Raw genomic sequence first — 19,308 nt, 5'->3', positions numbered from 1 at the left:
TCCTCGCCAGTCGGGCCAAGAGCCCAATGTGAGCAGCCCTCCTCCAGCGCCCCTCTCCTGTACACTATTTGGGCTAGGCAGATTCGGCCCGTGTACGTTTTTTTTCAGATCCGCGATTTAGCTTTATCCAGTGTATTACAGATTTGCAGAAAAGTCCCTAGTCTTCATGCATTTAATAACTCATCAACTGTGCATCGGATTAAAATAATTTATATATGTAAATTGCTTAGAATTTTGTGTAGATTAATAATATGTCATTTTCATCCCATGTTAAAATGGTTAACTTGCTGTTTATTTAAAATTGCTAATATGCCATGTTAAAATGATTTATTTCATAACTAAATAACCATAGCTCCATTTTTAATAAACTTTATATGTAAAAGGGGTGGAAAAATGCCTAGTTCAACATGGTACACTTTATTTTGCTGTTTAACAACATTAAAATTATGTAATAGTCAGAACAGTACCAAATCTATAATATGCACATGGGGATTTTCCGGACTTGTTGTTTATTATTCTGGCCTCATTTAAATTTGTCTAGATAGGTAGTTTTTCATATGTTTCACCCCCTTGCCATGATAATAACATTTAATATTGTTGGGTACATAACCGAGTTCAAACTAAATAATTGATGTGGTGTTTCGTCAATATGCAACTCGTTGCATATTGAGCTCCACTTAACTTGTAGTATTGTTTGTTGCACTTTGCCATGCCATGCCTCTTTAAACCGGACATGCATCATACTTGATTGTGCATCATGCCATGATTATGCTTCTGTATTTACCATGATTTTTGTTTCTTTCCGGTGTTGCTTCTTAATTTCGGTAATGTTGCGATTGTGAGGATTCGTTCGACTACTTCCGTTCGTCTTCTTCATGGACTCGTTCTTCTTCCTTGTGGGATCTCAGGCAAGATGACCGCTACCCTGGATCTCACTACTATCATTGCTATGCTAGTTGCTTCGTTCTATCGCTTTGCTGCGCTACCTATCATCTGTTTGTCGAGCCATCCCATGTTGCCATGAACCTCTAACCTTTGACACCTTTCCTATGCAAACCGTTGCTTGGCTATGTTACCGCTTTGCTCAGCCCCTCTTATAGCGTTGTTAGTTGCAGGTGAAGTTGAAGATTGCTCCATGGTGGACAGGATTTTTGGTTGGGATATCACAATATCTATTATATTATTAATGCATCTATATATTTGGTAAAGGGTGGAAGGCTCGGCCTTATTCCTGGTGTTTTGTTCCACTCTTGCCGCCCTAGTTTCCGTCATACCGGTGTTATGTTCCCGGATTTTGCGTTCCTTACGCGGTCGGGTGATTTATGGGACCCCCTCGACAGTTCGCTTTGAATAAAACTCCTCCAGCAAGGCCCAACCTTGGTTTTACCATTTGCCTCACCACCACCTATATTTCCCTTGGGAGTAATTAACCCAAGGGTCATCTTTATTACAGCCCCCCGGGCCACTGCTTGTCTAACTGTTGGTTCGAACTAGAGCCCTTTGCAGCGCCCCCTCAGGGAAACTTGAGGTCTGGTTTTAGTTGTATGGATTGCTCATCCGGTGTTGCCCTGAGAACGAGATATGTGCAACTCCTATCGGGATTGTCGGCGCATCGGGCGGCTTTGCTGGTCTTGTTTTACCATTGTCGAAATGTCTTGTAAACCGGGATTCCGAGTTTGATCGGGTCTTCCTGGGAGAAGGTCTATTCCTTCGTTGATCGCGAGAGCTTGTCATGGGCTAAGTTGGGACACCCCTGCAGGGTATAATCTTTCGAAAGCCATGCCTGCGGTTATAGGCAGATGGGAATTTGTTAATGTCCGGTTGTAGATAACTTGACACCAGATCCGAATTAAAACGCATCAACTGTGTGTGTAGCCGTGATGGTCTATTTTCGGCGGAGTCCGGGAAGTGAACCTGTCAAAGGATAGACGGCTGGCACCCTCGGATCATACCATGCTTTTGTGCAGTTCCACTGAAATCGAGCTGAGCATCCCTGATGGCAAAGATATTAAAGAAGTGTGATTAGAATAATAGTACTGACACTAGTTCATGAGACATAAACTCATCACAAGTAGAAGCCGGTAGAAGTAGAGAAAGATCGACATGGAGATGGAGCTACGTGGGGAGCTGCGGTAGTGGAGCAAGCCGGCTCCAAAAGGAAGATGGACTACTTGGGACGTCAGGCTGTAGCTAGAAGGGCGGTTGGGACGTGGCATCAGCCCATACTGCAGTGACCCCCGATTGGGATGCACCGACTATGGGTTTTCTCCCTCGCCGATGTCAACCGCGCCTACGCAGATGTCAGGACCCCGATCCTAAGTCACACCGATCTAGCATGTAACACATCATATCACTTTGCGGCCTCACGCACGGTATTCCCACGGGTGCCACCTTACCTGGCCCGGGACCGTTTGCGCCTTTTGGCTCACGTATATGATAGTGCCGCTAGCATCCATATGACAAAGAACCCGGGCTGACATGGCTGGTCGTGAACCCGAAGTGGCACTAACTTACAGGGACAGGCATTCATGACCCAACAACGAACGTGTCGGTCATCAGCGAGTGAATCCAGGCTGTAGCACTGGGCTAGCAGGACTCCAGAATTCATCACGTGACATTTCCCCGAGGGGACAGACACAGGAACGAAGAAGGACACATGCCGGCCAGCCTAAGTGTTTCGGAGCAGTAGCAAGCTACCATGGCTCAGTGGAAACACTAGGAGGCATTTCCTGGTAAGAGAAGCTACTAAGGATAAACAACTAGATAGTCAGATCCCACACATACCAAGCATTTCAATAACATACACACAATATGCTCAATATGTGCAAATACAACATGGCATCACAACATGACTCTACAACTCAAGTATTTTATTCAGTAGGCTCCGAGGAGCGAGATATTACAAACATGGGTCTCATGACCCAACACTTAGAGCATACAAGTAAAAGCAATAGCGGAAGCTCAACATGTCTGAGTACAGACATCTAGAAAAGAACAAGGCTGAGAAGCCTGACTATCTACCAGATCCTGCCGAGGGCACAAGATCGTAGCTGAGGTAACAAGCTAAACATCGAAGTCCACGCGGAACTACTAGCGAGACTGAAGTCTCTCTGCAAAAACATAAAATAGGCAAACATGAGTACAAATGTACCCAGCAAGACTTACATCAGAACTAACTACATATGCATCATTATCAACAAAGGGGATGGTGGGGTTTAACTGCAGCATGCCAGCTTTGACTCGGTGTCTATCCTGAACTACGACTGCAAGTAACTCTTTTGAGGTGGCGCACACGAGTCCACATATTCACCATATCAATACACCACTATGGATCCGCTCCCGTCTCCCTACGAGAACGCCATCCATAGCACTCACGCTTATCTTGCGTATTTTAGAGTATCCACTTTCACTTGTCTATGAACTGTACAGGCAACCCAGAAGTCCTTTACTGTGGACACGGCTATTCGAATAGATCATATTAACCCTGCAGGGGTGTACTTCTTCACACACGCTCTCACCACTTACCGCCGTTTACACGACATGTACTCCGCAACCTTCAAGCGGAAGCCCAGCGAGGGTGTCGGCCACGACCTGACTAACCACACAAGTCTCTCGTCCAGGTTTATCGCCTATTCGGGTTCCATCCGCAAGGAGATCCGGCCGGGGTGTCGCTCACGGCCCCAAACGATGTGAGCAGGGTTCCCAAGCCCACCATCCGGGTGCCACTTGGTACACTGTGCCACTGTGCCTAGTCTGTCCCAAGCCCACCTTTACCGGGTGCCACTTGGTAGACTACTAACACTACCTACAAACACCAAAAACTAGTTGCAACTCCTGGACAGAGATCGAGTTGATTAATAAGTCGAGAGAGTCAATTAAGGATCCCAATGTGTGGTAGTAGCTGTTCATTGATCACAAACACAGAACTCAGTTCCTGAGGACGGCTGCAATGAGACAACCCACCATGTACTCCTACATGGCCTCTCACCGCTACCTTTACCAAATCGTGTTCACACACTTAGCTCACACACAGTAGGACATGTTTACACACCTCCGATTCATTTCCGATGAATCAGACCTGACTCAACTCTAAGCAGTAGCAGGCATGACAAACAAGCATGAATGAGTAGGCACATCAGGGCTCAAACAACTCCTACTCATACTAGTGGGTTTCATCTATTTACTGTGGCAATGACAGGTCATGCAAAGGATAAAGGGGTTCAGCTACCGCAGCATGTAACAGATGTGTCGTTGTTGTCCTAATGCAGTAAAAGAGAGCAGGAGCGAGAGAGTGGGATTGTATCGGAATGAACAAGGGGGTTTTGCTTGCCTGACACTTCTGAAGATAGTATAGTTCTTCATCGGTGTCATCGATCACATTGTCGGTACACGTCTACTGAGAGGGACAAACACCGGCAACAGAGAAAGAACAGAATCAATGCAATGCAACAATATGATGCATGAGTGTGACATGGCAATATGCTGTGGTTTGAGCTAATGCAACTAGCAGCAAGTTAAATGGAGTTGGTTTGAATCAAAGATTAAATTCAAACTCCATATGTGAGGGTTTAAATGCCAGTATATGATTTGTGCTGAACAGCAACTATAAGTTGTTCTAACATGCATGAAAATGGTACAGATGGATAGATTGGATTTTTCTGATCATTTTTCACATATAAATTATTTCATTTGGAGTTACGATTGAATTTCTATGAATTTTTGAAGCTTTGTAATTTCTGGAATTTCCTGGATTATTTTTAATCCAGAAAATGATTAATGACATCAGCACTGTCTCACTGCTACGTCAGCAGGTCAACTGGGTCGCCCAGAGTCAAACCCGACGGCTGGGACCCACGGGTCAGTGTAACAGGGCAAGAACAGAGGCTGACCAGTGGGGCCAGGTCAACGTTGACGTGGCAGGGCCAACTGACAGGCGGGACCGGCAGGTTTAATTTAAGCTGAACAGGGAATAAATCCCAGGGTTAATTAGGGCATTGGGCCCACTATCAGTTGCACATGGTTTAGTTAGCAGGGTGATTAGCCCCTAATTAAGTGTGCCACGTCATCAACAACGGCGGTTAGCCGCCGGTGATCGAATCGCGCGGCGGTGGCGCTCGGGGTCGCGCTGTAGTCCACGGAATCGAGCGCCGTTTGGACCTACGGCTAGCTAGGGGCGGCGCGCATCCAGTGGAACAAGCGGGAGGCCGCGGGGACGGTGGAGCTCGCCGGAGCAGAGCTCGCGGCGGCGGCCGGAGTTCGGCTCAAGCGAGTCTGGGGATGCAGTGCTCGGGCGAGCCAACAGAGTGGCTAGGCAGCCTCCTAGAGGCGCCAGGAGCGTATCAGTACCCCTGGAGCAAACAGGAGAAGCTCGGGAGCACGGGCTCTCCGGTCATGGTGGTCGGCGGCCGCGGGTGATCTCGGGGCTGCGGCTAGAGGGCGAAAATGACGCGGGGAAGAGAGGGGAAAAGCGGGGGAGCTCACAGGGAGGCCGATGAGTAGCTCAGCGTGCTCGGGGACGCTCGGAGATCGGCGAATCGAGCCATGGCGTTCGTCAGAGCAGACGAGGAAGATGGCGACGTTGACAACATTGCAGGGCATCTGCGGGCGCGTTCTTTGGCTTGGAGCTTCACGACATCAAGGCGGAGCTAGAGGAAACGGCAACGGGGCAAGGGGACGGCGATGGGCGCGGTGGCAGTGAGCGGCGGCGACGGACACGCTCGGCGTGGGTGAGAGAGAGTAGAGGAGGGAAGAGGCACGGGAAAGTGAGCGAGGGGGTTCCAGGGGGTGCGTCGCGTCGTTGGAGTCGTCCAGAGCGTCGAGGACGCAGGAAGGCAGGAGGAGGTGGAAGCAGGAGCTGGCGCAGCTCGGCTGTGCGCTCTCCACGCAGCTGCCTCGCCTTCTGGCGGAAGGTTGAAGAAAGGCGCTGTGCTGGCTGGGCTGCACAGTGTTGGGCCGGCTGGAGCGCCAGGTAAGTTGGCCCAGGTAACTCTCTCTCTCTCCGTTTCCTATTTTAATTACTGTTTTCTATTTTTCTGTAACTTTGTGGCTTTATTAAAAATACTAAATCAATCCCAAAAATCATGAAACTAATCATGGCTACTGTTTAGAATATATCCAATAGTAAACATTTTAGTTTATGATTATTTGAGCATTTAAAATATTTTATAGCATTTAAATGCCCGAATGCAAATAGAGTATGATTTAATTTAGAGCCCAAAATGTTCTGCAAAAATATAAACCATTTTTGGTAGATGCTTACACCTCAAACCAGAAATGTTGAACATTTTTAGAGGGCATTTTGAGTTCAATGAAAAAGATTTTATTTTGACCTTAGTTGAATTCATTTGGTGCTAGGGTTTAAACAATCCCCATTTCAGGTTTAACTGAAATTTAAACATGATGCAACACATGACTAGCTAGCTCAGAGCAAACTAGAAGTTAGGGATGTGACAACTCACCCCTACTAAACAAGAATCTCGTCCCGAGATTCAGCCGTAGGGTAGGATGAAGGGGAAAACGCAAACTAACACAATCTTCACGATCCAGGTTGCACTTCATAGGGGCGTTGATTCGATCACCTTCTTTGACTCGAAGTCTTGCTCTGAGAACTCCTGCCAACATGACATGGAGAGAAGTAGGAGACTCTAGAAGGGTCGATCTTCTCGAAGATCGAACAACTTAGGATCAACTCGCGGAATGAGGCATAGCAACACCACTCGAGCTGAGACACAAAACGCACATCTAGAGGGATGGAGTGGAACAAATGATGAGGGTTCACTAGGTAGACAACAATTCCACGCTTGAAATGGTGGGAACAGTTGTCAACATAGCGAGGAGTTGAGTTGCCATGATGCCACAGCGGAACATCCTGGAGGAGGGTGATTCGTAGATTATTACCTTAAGTGGCAAAAAGAATTACCTTTGATTCAGAGATCATTGAAAATCTTTATACCAGCCTAAGGCAATTCTCAAGCGATCGTTTGGAGGGGTTCGATAGAATGGCATACTTGGACTAGTATGGATGATGTGGATTACCTTGTTGAAAACAACACAATGAATGATTTTAGTAACTGGGGAGAAGCTCAACAGTAGAGAGTGAGTCCACTGTTTGAGAAGTTATAGCATAGCCGAGGAAGCTGAGAGCAAACCCAGTTAGTGCCGATGATAACTCCTAGCGCTTGCGCGTGCTCTCAAGAACTTGAGCATTTCCATATTCATCAAGGTTTTACCAACATCCGTGTCAAGGATCCTGGCAACACAACATACTACCATGATGAGTAGTGATGGACGATGCAGATGCAAAGGAAGATAACACTTTCTCAGATTTCACCTTACCGAGGCCAAGGAAACAAAATCTGGATGATCGACCGAGAGACATTTAGCACTCCGCTTCTAGTGTTCTCCTTGATGTGCTACTGTAACCCATTCATAGATATGGTTTGATATCTAGAACATCAAGTAAAAGGTCGGACTTCGGGAACACCAAAAATCATAAGGCACAACTAGGGGGTAAATCCTACGAAGTCCTTATGGGGTGTGGCCAACTTCTTCAAGCAAGATACTACAATAATAGGTCTTTCGGCTGGGTGTGCTGGCCACGACATCCACGTTACCAGGTTATAGAGAGACCAATATTATAATTCTTGGGACACGTTCCAACCATCATATCTGCCTGAGATTCAGATCTGGCTGGTGTCAGGATATTCCAGACTCATTGCGTCTAGAAGAAAAATGAAAGTTTGCAACACAAATCGACGAGACAGCGTTGCGAGAATCTCGGGGAATGAACTACGATAGCAAGCTCCAAACATGAGATGTTTCTGCTACATACATGTGAACACGCTGTCCTAGACAAGCATGACCATATAGTAGTCTTATAATAAAGCACTACCGAGTTCCGGTGGGGAACCATCATTGCGGATAACGAAGTCCTTGCATAAGTTATATGATTAGCTCTTATGTAGGAATTCCTTTTCCTGGAACAAATTAGTTAGTGGCTTGGCATGCTAGGGATACCCATAGAATGAAGATGATCAGTCTATCAGACCATGGAATACTTTGCACATGCATGACTGACTTGGGATGATTTCAGAGGAAGTTAAAACAACTTTTCTCAAATTCATGGCGGCAACTTGCATACAAAGCACATGAACTGGAGACAGTCACTTCTTACATTCGAACATAGACTTCATGAGCGGGTCATGAAGATAATGCTTATAAAAGTTTCCAATACTAACTGCATGTTCAGCATGAATCATGGAGAAGATAAAAATGTTGCTGATGGGTTCAACAACAATTCATCCAGGTTTCCATGTAAGTGTAATTCCATAATTATGTGAACAAGCGATAACATTAGTCAGACCAAAAGATATAATGGAGTATGCTCGAGGAAAAACCACGAGTAAGACAACATTACGAACATCGTTGGTTCTGATTTGATTTGAGAATAGCCCACACTCAAATCAAAGATTGGATAAGATGATAGGTCCATTAGCTGATCAGAGAGACCAATAGGTGAAGATATCATCTTCCTTCAATACGCACACACAAAGATATCCCTTGGAATTAACTGAGCTGGACATGTTTTTATCTTCCAACTCTCCAAGTTGTTGTTTAGCTTAACCAACTAGCTCAGGGGTATCCCACACGGATTCTTGGAGAAAGGGTGGTTTACAGGAATAAACCAACTTGATCACGAGCTCAACATAGCAGTCAGGTGAAAACCTAATGATACTTCCGAGAAGATAATCGAAAAATCACGAACCACCGATATGCTATTAAGCTCGAGAACAATCTTGCTTTTCAGGGCAGGACGAGATGATCAAATAAGCAAGGGATTGGCATAGCCCCAACTCATTGATCGAAAGGTGCACCGGAAATAAGGACTAGGTAGCACGATCTATCTTAGAATGATGATTCAAGAACCAACACACTAAGAATGAAATTATTATCCTTTAACTACCAAGCAACAAGGTTTCTAGGAGGATTGATTTCACACATCATAGTTCACATGTCGGCATTCCGGTTGCAACAACACGGGGACCGAGGAGTGAATAATGATGGCGAGAAATATCACTGCATCAAGAATTCATAAGAGGGTGTGCAATTCCCATGATACTCTTGACATAAAGAAGGTAATACTTCAAGGTAGAGCAGAGCAGAAGCTGGATTGGCATTTTGATCTGCGGAATACAATTGCTTTGACCCAATCCTAGACATGGATGAGGTACTGGAGTTTGTTTCTCCAAGTCATTCCGGAATAGAATGGCTCGACGGACCACAAGAGTAATAGGCATTGATGAATGCATAATCACTCCTGACTATCAATTGATAGACAAGGGCCAGAAAACAACTAAAGAGGGACAACTCAAAAGAACATATGATTTTCTGAGTTGTGGATGCATATATTAGCATGTCGAACAAGTTCAACATGTTTCTTCCGGATAACCCATGCGGAAGAGTAGAACTGGCAGAGTCACAATATAAAATGAAGAACTCATCGAAAGCACTCTAGTTGTGATCTTTTGGTTCAAAAGAACTCCTGCCAAGAATGGTTCATGGTATTTGGAAGAACGATATACCATGGACCTTGAGGACTATCGCAAAGGTTACTAATATCTTAAGGTACGAGCAACACTAACAACATGAAGTAAGTAGGGAAATCTCGGGTTCAGAAACCCAGGAGTACAATACCTACTACTAAGTGGCATCACGGGATGCTTTCGAGAATGATGGGCAGAATCATCACACTGGGAACACAAAGCATGACTGGATTACTAGGTGATACTCTAGACACCTAGGGTCATAGTAATAACTCCAACATATATGTCGAGGCAATAGAGTACCTCAACTCAGCAATTAGTGTGGTCAAACTGGCCCAAAGAGACATCAGAAACAGAAGGAAGGGATTTGCAAATGCATCAGAATATTGTAGAAACCTGGGATGACTCGGACAACATAACGGCTGTAAATGCTCAAAAAGATTGGAGACATGATACAAAAATGGTGGCATAACCACTCAGAAGCACAAAATCAAGGTTTCGAGATCAACAGTTAACATACAGAGGTAGAGGAGACTGAACTGAGGCTTGAAATCCATCAATCCTATAAGTCTATGGATTAGTAACACGTGATCCTAATAGAAAGAAGAGATAGCCTAGTTCCTTAACCCCGTAGGAAAGATAGGATGACTCGGATCAGAAGGCATAAGGTATAAGGAGTAAATAGAGCCTTACGTTCCATCCCACAATCAAATCCCTTATATAACTAAAGAATTTCTAGACTCAACTTCGACCAGTTTGGCTTGGTAATCCTACAGGCAGTCAAGCTCTGATACCAAAGCTGATAGGACCCCGATCCTAAGTCACACCGATCTAGCATGTAACACATCATATCACTTTGCGGCCTCACGCACGGTATTCCCACGGGTGCCACCTTACCTATCCTGGGACCGTTTGCGCCTTTTGGCTCACGTATGTGATAGTGCCACTAGCATCCATATGACAAAGAACCCGGGCTGACATGGCTAGTCGTGAACCCGAAGTGGCACTAACTTACAGGGACAGGCATTCATGACCCAACAACGAACGTGTCGGTCATCAGCGAGTGAATCCAGGCTGTAGCACTGGGCTAGCAGGACTCCGGAATTCATCGCGTGACATTTCCCCAAGGGGACAGACACAGGAACGAAGAAGGACACTGCCGGCCAACCTAAGTGTTCCGGAGTAGTAGCAAGCTACCATGGCTCAATGGAAACACTAGGAGGCATTTCCCGGTAAGAGAAGCTACTAAGGATAAACAACTAGATAGTCAGATCCCACACATACCGAGCATTTCAATAACATACACACAATATGCTTCGACATGTGCAAATACAATATGGCATCACAACATGACTCTACAACTCAAGTATTTTATTCAGTAAGCTCCGAGGAGCGAGATATTACAAACATGGGTCTCATGACCCAACACTTAGAGCATACAAGTCAAAGCACAAGCGTAAGCTCAACATGTCTGAGTACAGACATCTAGCAAAGAAAAAGGCTGAGAAGCCTGACTATCTACCAGATCCTGCCGAGGGCACAAGATCGTAGCTGAGGTAACAAGCTAAATGTCGAAGTCCACGCGGAACTACTAGCGAGACTGAAGTCTCTCTACAAAAACATAAAATAGGCAAACGTGAGTACAGATGTACCCAGCAAGACTTACATCAGAACTAACTACATATGCATCATTATCAACAAAGGGGATGGTGGAGTTTAACTGCAGCAAGCCAGCTTTGACTCGGTGGCTATCCTGAACTACGACTGCAAGTAACTCTTTTGAGGTGGCGCACACGAGTCCACATATTCATCATATCAATACACCACTATGGACCCGCTCCCGTCTCCCTACGAGAACGCCATCCATAGCACTCACGCTTATCTTGCGTATTTTAGAGTATCCACTTTCACTTGTCTATGAACTGTACAGGCAACCCAGAAGTTCTTTACCGCGGACACGGCTATTCGAATAGATCATATTAACCCTGCAGGGGTGTACTTCTTCACACACGCTCTCACCACCTACCACCGTTTACACGACATGTACTCGGCAACCTTCAAGCGGAAGCCCAGCGAGGGTGTCGGCCATGACCTGACTAACCACACAAGTCTCTCGTCCAGGTTTATCGCCTATTCGGGTTCCATCCGCAAGGAGATCCGGCCGGGGTGTCGCTCACGGCCCCAAACGATGTGAGCAGGGTTCCCAAGCCCACCATCCGGGTGCCACTTGGTACACCATGCCACTTGGTAGACTACTAACACTACCTACAAACACCAGAAACTAGTTGCAACTCCTGGACAGAGATCGAGTTGATTAATAAGTCGAGAGAGTCAATTAAGGATCCCAATGTGTGGTAGTAGCTGTTCATGGATCACAAACACAGAACTCAGTTCCTGAGGACGGCTGCAATGAGACAACCCACCATGTACTCCTACATGGCCTCTCACCGCTACCTTTACCGAATCGTGTTCACACACTTAGCTCACACACAGTAGGGCATGTTTACACACCTCCGATTCATTTCTGATGAATCAGACCTGACTCAACTCTAAGCAGTAGCAGGCATGACAAACTAGCAGGAATGAGTAGGCACATCAGGGCTCAAACAACTCCTACTCATACTAGTGGGTTTCATCTATTTACTGCGGCAATGACAGGTCATGCAAAGGATAAAGGGGTTCAGCTACCGCAGCATGTAAAAGATATGTCATTGTTGTCCTAATGCAGTAAAAGAGAGGAGGAGCGAGAGAGTGGGATTGTATCGGAATGAACAAGGGTTTTTTGCTTGCCTGGCACTTCTGAAGATTGTATAGTTCTTCATCGGTGTCATTGATCACATTGTCGGTACACGTCTATTGAGAGGGACAAACACCGGCAACAGAGAAAGAACACAAACAATGCAATGCAACAATATGATGCATGAGTGTGACATGGCAATATGCTCTGGTTGAGCTAATGCAACTAGCAGCAAGTTAAATGGAGTTGGTTTGAATCAAAGATTAAATTCAAACTCCATATGTGAGGGTTTAAATGCCATTATATGATTTGTGCTGAACAGCAGCTATAAGTTGTTCTAACATGCATGAAAATGGTACAGATGGATAGATTGGATTTTTCTGATCATTTTTCATATATAAATTATTTCATTTGGAGTTACGGTTGAATTTCTATGAATTTTTGAAGCTTTGCTAATTTCTGGAATTTCCTGGATTATTTTTAATCCAGAAAATGATTAATGACATCAGCACTGTGTCACTGCTGCGTCAGCAGGTCAACTGGGTCGCCCAGAGTCAAACCTGACGGCTGGGACCCACGGGTCAGTGTAACAGGGCAAGAACAGAGGCTGACCAGTGGGGCCAGGTCAACGTTGACGTGGCAGGGCCAACTGACAGGCGGGACCGGCAGGTTTAATTTAAGCTGAACAGGGAATAAATCCCAGGGTTAATTAGGGAATTGGGCCCACTGTCAGTTGCACATGGTTTAGTTAGCAGGGTGATTAGCCCCTAATTAAGTGTGCCACTTCATCAACAACGGCGGTTAGCCGCCGGCGACCGAATCGCGCGGCGGTGGCGCTCGGGGTCGCGCTGTAGTCCACGGAATCGAGCGCCGTTTGGACCTATAGCTAGCTGGGGCGGCGCGCATCTAGTGGAACAAGCGGGAGGCCGCGGGGACGGCGGAGCTCGCCGGAGCGGAGCTCGCGGCAGCGGCCGGAGTTCGGCTCAAGCGAGTCCGGGGCTGCAGTGCTCGGGCGAGCCAACGGAGTGGCTAGGCAGCCTCCTGGAGGCGCCAGGAGCGTATCAGTACCCCTGGAGCGAACAGGAGAAGCTCGGGAGCACGGGCTCGCCGGTCATGGCGGTCGGCGGTCGCGGGTGATCTCGGGGCTGCGGCTAGAGGGCGAAAATGACGCGGGGAAGAGAGGGGAAAAGCGGGGGAGCTCACAGGGAGGCCGATGAGTAGCTCAGCGTGCTCGGGGACGCTCGGAGATCGGCGAATCAAGCGACGGTGTTCGTCGGAGCAGACGAGGAAGATGGCGACGTTGACAACACTGCAGGGCATCCGTGGGCGCGTTCTTTGGCTTGGAGCTTCACGGCATCAAGGCGGAGCTAGAGGAAACGGCAACGGGGCAAGGGGACGGCGGTGGGCGCGGTGGCAGTGAGCGGCGGCGACGGACGCGCTCGGCGCGGGTGAGAGAGAGAGCAGAGGAGGGGAGAGGCATGGGAGAGTGAGCGAGGGGGTTCCAGGGGGTGCGTGGCGTCGTTGGAGTCGTCTAGAGCGTCGAGGACGCAGGGAGGGAGGAGGAGGTGGAAGCAGGAGCTGGCACAGCTCGGCTGTGCGCTCTCCACGCAGCTGCCTCGCCTTCTGGCAGAAGGTTGAAGAAAGGCGCTGCGCTGGCTGGGCTGCACAGTGTTGGGCCGGCTGGAGCGCCAGGTAAGTTGGCCCAGGTAACTCTCTCTCTCTCCGTTTCCTATTTTAATTACTGTTTTCTATTTTTCTGTAACTTTGTGGCTTTATTAAAAATACTAAATCAATCCCAAAAATCATGAAACTAATAATGGCTACTGTTTAGAATATATCCAACAGTAAACATTTTAGTTTATGATTATTTGAGCATTTTAAATATTTTATAGCATTTAAATGCCCAAATGCAAATAGAGTATGATTTAATTCAGAGCCCAAAATGTTCTGCAAAAATATAAACCATTTTTGGTAGATGCTTACACCTCAAACCAGAAATGTTGAACATTTTTAGAGGGCATTTTGAGTTCAATGAAAAAGATTTTATTTTGACCTTAGTTGAATTCATTTGGTGCTAGGGTTTAAACAATCCCCATTTCAGGTTTAACTGAAATTTAAACATGATGCAACACATGACTAGCTAGCTCAGAGCAAACTAGAAGCTAGGGATGTGACAACTCACCCCTACTAAACAAGAATCTCGTCCCGAGATTCAGCCGTAGGGTAAGATGAAGGGGAAAACGCAAACTAACACAATCTTCACGATCCAGGTTGCACTTCATAGGGGCGTTGATTCGATCACCATCTTTGACTCGAAGTCTTGCTCTGAGAACTCCTGCCAACATGACATGGAGAGAAGAAGGAGACTCTAGAAGGGTCGATCTTCTCGAAGATCGAACAACTTAGGATCAACTAGAAGCTAGGGATGTGACAGCAGAACATTGTTCCCTTCCCCCAGCTACGAGATTAGGCCGGATATGTGACTAGCGGTGTGGCCGCCATCGTTCTATGCTTGTAAAGCGAGCAACCCAAGCAAGTAGGCTTGTAGCTTAGGCTCCTGCTAGTGTATATATTGTGGTTTTCTTTTTCTCTCCATATCAACCATTTTATATTGCGTATGTGTCATTGAAGAGTGAAATGATGGTTGCTTCTTCCGACTAAATTACTGTGTGATTTGACTGCTCCTTAGTGCCCCCCTACACGTACTCCCCCTACGTGTATGAAACAGTCACACATACACCTAGACGCAAAAATGCGCATGACGCCATAATGCATGCATGTCCGAGCACACGACGGAACACACACTGTCACGCTCAAGTGCTCAACCTACACATGCATGCACACACATACTCAGCCAGGGTGAGCTCGTGACTGTGTAAACACCAGAAAATGTATATATTGAGCGAAATGAGCGTATTATGAAGTCTACTGACCGTATTTTACAAATACACAGTGACAGACAGTGTATTTATCTCGTTTGAAATTAAGCCATATTAACTTGAGAGGAGGCAGTATGGACTAGCATTACTTTGATGTGTGTCGTTAACTTGCCGAACGAGGAGAAGCTTGCGCGCGGTGGCTCACAGGACAAGGAGAAACTTTTGACTAATGCAAGCTCTCCCTCGCTCAGGCGATGGACGTGCAACAGTTAATTCGGTGTCAGATTTCTAGAAGCATACACTATACTAGTACTATTATTGTTTGTCTTCCCGAAGAGGTGAACAACCAAGCGCAAAGTTTACTAGTACTAGTACTACTACTATAGTCTATAGAGGTATGTACTATACTACTACTAGGAACCGGACGGAGGAGCATTTGCACTCTTGTTATATTTTTAAAATGTGATAAAGCAATTTTCAACACATTTGGTTCTCTTCAAGGGTTCTCGCATGTGATAATGGAAGTTGATTGCATGGAACACTTGCCACAATTCTCGCTTAATTCTGGCTCATATCCTGTTACAAATAGGAGCACTCGGTAATATTTCCTCTTCTTTTGTTATTCAGCATGTAAATAGGCCAGAAAACCTTGCGGCGCATCTTTGTGCGAACCGTGCTTGCTGCACTTTGAATGTGTCCGAGAGCTTGCTTGATGAAACACCTCGCTTCCTACTTCTTTTTTGCGGGGTACCTCGCTTACTAGTGACTAGTGTCTTGGCTGATCGTCCTAAGAATGCTTGTATATGAATAAAGCTCTCTCATTTACCCGCAGAAAAGATTAAGCCATATTAAACGGAAAGGAGGGAGTATGGACTAGCACTACTTTTTGGTGTGTCCCGTCAACTCGCAGAATGAGGAGAAGCTTGCAGGACAAGGTGAAGCTCGCTTACGCCTTTTGACTAATGCAACCTACCCTCGCCCAGGCGATGGACATGCATCAGTTCATTCGGTGTCAGATTGCCAGAGGCATACACTATAGTACCGAACATGCGGAGTACCATCATTGCTCGACTTCATGAAGAGGCGAAGAGCCAAGCGCAAGGTTTAGTAGTACGAGTAGTACTACTACTAGAACCGCATGGTGGAGCGTCTGTACTCTTATTTTTTTAATCTCTGATAAAGTACACATTTATTCTGGAGAAGGGCGGAAAACGGCAGCCCAACATGTAATGATGATATCGATCAACCATGCTCGAATATATCTTGGCCTCTGTGCGAGCTCGTCTGTGTGTTCTCGCTCCTCGTCTCTCTCAAGGAACGATGGGTTGGCCATTTTGCCGTCAATTGAGATCGGTTTGCTCACACTCCGGTCCCACATGTTAGTGATATGCCAAGAGGAGGTGCGTTATCCGACTGGCCATACGCGTACTTGGTTTTGCACCTTCATACTACTCCTCCCTCCGTCATAGTTTACAGGGCGTGATGCATTTCTCTCAATGCATTTCCACCACCAGAGAGACTTTAGACGCATTTGGTTTAATGCTCAATTAATTAGGCCATGTTAACCGCAATCAAGTCCACAATTTTCTCTCGATGTACTACGGAGTGGAGTAAGTGCATGCATGTGTGTACCCGGGGTGGAAGCACTGCATGCATGTGTGTATGCATTATTTCCTCTAGTAATAGACGCCATGCTATTTTTTTTCTTTTTCTGAAGCGCGCTCTATAAATAGTGATGGATGGAGTAGTATGAGCGGATTGAAAGAAGAGCGTATTGTGGTTGCTTCTTCCGAGAAACTTACAGTGGGAAAGGTGGGGCTTATGATTTGACTGCTCATTACTCACTATTAATGCGGCGCAACGACCGGGCTGAGTCTCCCATGCGGTTGTGCACTACCCCCTTGGTTCTTAAATATACTCCAGAGTATTTGTCTTTCTAGAGATTTCAACGAGTGACTACTCAAATATTTGTCTTTTTAGATATTCAAATGGACTACTACATACAGATGTATATAGACATATTTTAGAGTGTAGATTCACTCATTTTGCTCCGTATGTAGTCACTTGTTGAAATCTCTAGAAAGACAAGTATTTAGGAACGGAGGGAGTACACATACGAAGCAAAAGGAGTGAATCTACACTCTAAAATATGCCCATTTGAAATTTCTAAAAAGACAAATATTTAGGAACGAAGGAGTATAATTTTGTGCATGGCACATGGACCCGGATGCTGAAGAGGCTTCTGGCAATGCTATCAAGCTGCCAGCATTTGTTTACATAATTGATGTACTATACAAATAATTTTCCAGTGACATGAAATTGTACAATGGTGTGAGCTTTCAACTTTTGTCTCGTGTGTCTTGCCATCGATGCTCTTTCGGAAACAATAAAAAGCTAACTTTCTTGCTAATGCATCTCAATTATTAGCAGATCAGAGCTAATATTTACATCACAACTGAAGACAAAGTTGTGAGAAGGTGTTAAATTAAAATTGATCCATGCTTTTATTGGCAGCAACGTCCCCCAGCTCTGTCTAAATCAACAAGGCATGTTGGGAAAAAAGTAGCTGTCTGGAACATGGAACATTCTGATCATTTTATGCAGTTCCACTAAAATAGAGCTAAGTGTCCCTGTTCCAAAGATATTAAGTGTGATTACGATAATAGAGGACTACTGATGAAACAATAAACACACAAATAGAAGCCGATCACCTTTGCAGTCTCTCTTAAGACTAACTAGTTGGAGTTGATTAGGCTCGGAGTTGGATGAGGAGGATAGAGCAAAACCAATCTCCCTTTGTGCAGTCGCACTGAAATGTAGAGACGTTGCCCGTGTGACATTTTAGTACAACTGCACAAAACACTCTTAAGAAAAAAGTGATTTGTGCAGTTCACCAAAAGGTCGCAATAGCAACGAGGTGAAATGGATAGACCTGTTTGCAAAAAAGAGGTAGAAAGGAAACAATTACTGGCCAATAACAGTTGATGACACATGGGATGACAAAAAAGAAGCATATTCCTTGTCCTAAGGGAAGATAACAACACAGTTGTGTTTGTCTAAAACGGTATGAGGATGAGATTGCAATATGGAAAGTACGCCGGATGAGCTACGTTTTTGGCAAAGAACTATGGAAGATCCACATGCAGCGACGTGGGAAGACGGGCAGTGGAGCAAGGCCGGAGGGGATACCTGGAGGTCGTCGGGATGTAACTAGGTGAGCGGCGGCGGGCGGAATCTGCCCATACTACAGCAGCGAGCAGGTGGCGTAGGCCCTACCGCGCCGGAGCTTGGTCAGAGAGAACGGCGTGTACCGTAGATCGGGACGTGCTGCCTTGGTGCCGTCGAACGGAGAAACGATGCACATCCTCCCTTTCCGCCGACGAACGGGATGCGGCCGGATCAGTGACCAACGGTGAGAGAGAGAGGCCACCGCATCCTTGTGTCAGATACTCTGAACTCTGAAGAGAGACAAACCAGGCAGGCATGCTCCATTGTATATAGTGGAGCGGACTACCTTTTTCTTTATATTATGTGTACGTGCCATTGAGCGATATAACTTTATTTAAAAATTACGCGCCAATGCATCAAGTCGAACTTTGTTTCGTGCATGCGTGGTACACAACCTCCGTGGGTAAACAACCGGTACACGCGTTCAAATTAGCATGTGGGCTGCCATTTCATACAGAAATGAGCTCCATCGTGTACCCGCGCGGGTGTGGCTGGGTACGAAGCATGAGTACATGCATGGTGCACCTATTCTCTTCTTGTATACGCACACCACCTACGTGGGGTTGTGTGAGAGAGATACAAACATCGAGAGATATAGTGTGTGGGCTCATGAGAGTTTTTTTTTGGGGGGGGGGGTCAATCAAAAAATGTAACATATGCAATGTGTGTGAAATAGAGTCCTGGATATATCATATATATAGAGGGGGTGATCCACGAGAAGAGAGGGGAGGTATCATCGGCTTGAGGTGTCCATAGAATCAAAGAAAGGGATGATGTGTGTGTGTGTAGGCGCGCGATCGATAAAGAGTGCCATCGAATTTGTGTGTGCCCACGTCAAAGATATAGAGTGGGTGGCCTACTGGAATGTGAGAGGGGACATGTGTAGTTTGTCTCTGTGGCATGGATACATGCCTACAGTGGT

This window comes from Triticum dicoccoides, chromosome 7B, assembly GCF_002162155.2.
Source record: "Triticum dicoccoides isolate Atlit2015 ecotype Zavitan chromosome 7B, WEW_v2.0, whole genome shotgun sequence".
NCBI lineage: Eukaryota > Viridiplantae > Streptophyta > Magnoliopsida > Poales > Poaceae > Triticum > Triticum dicoccoides.
Note: the sequence above shows the minus strand (reverse complement) of the source record.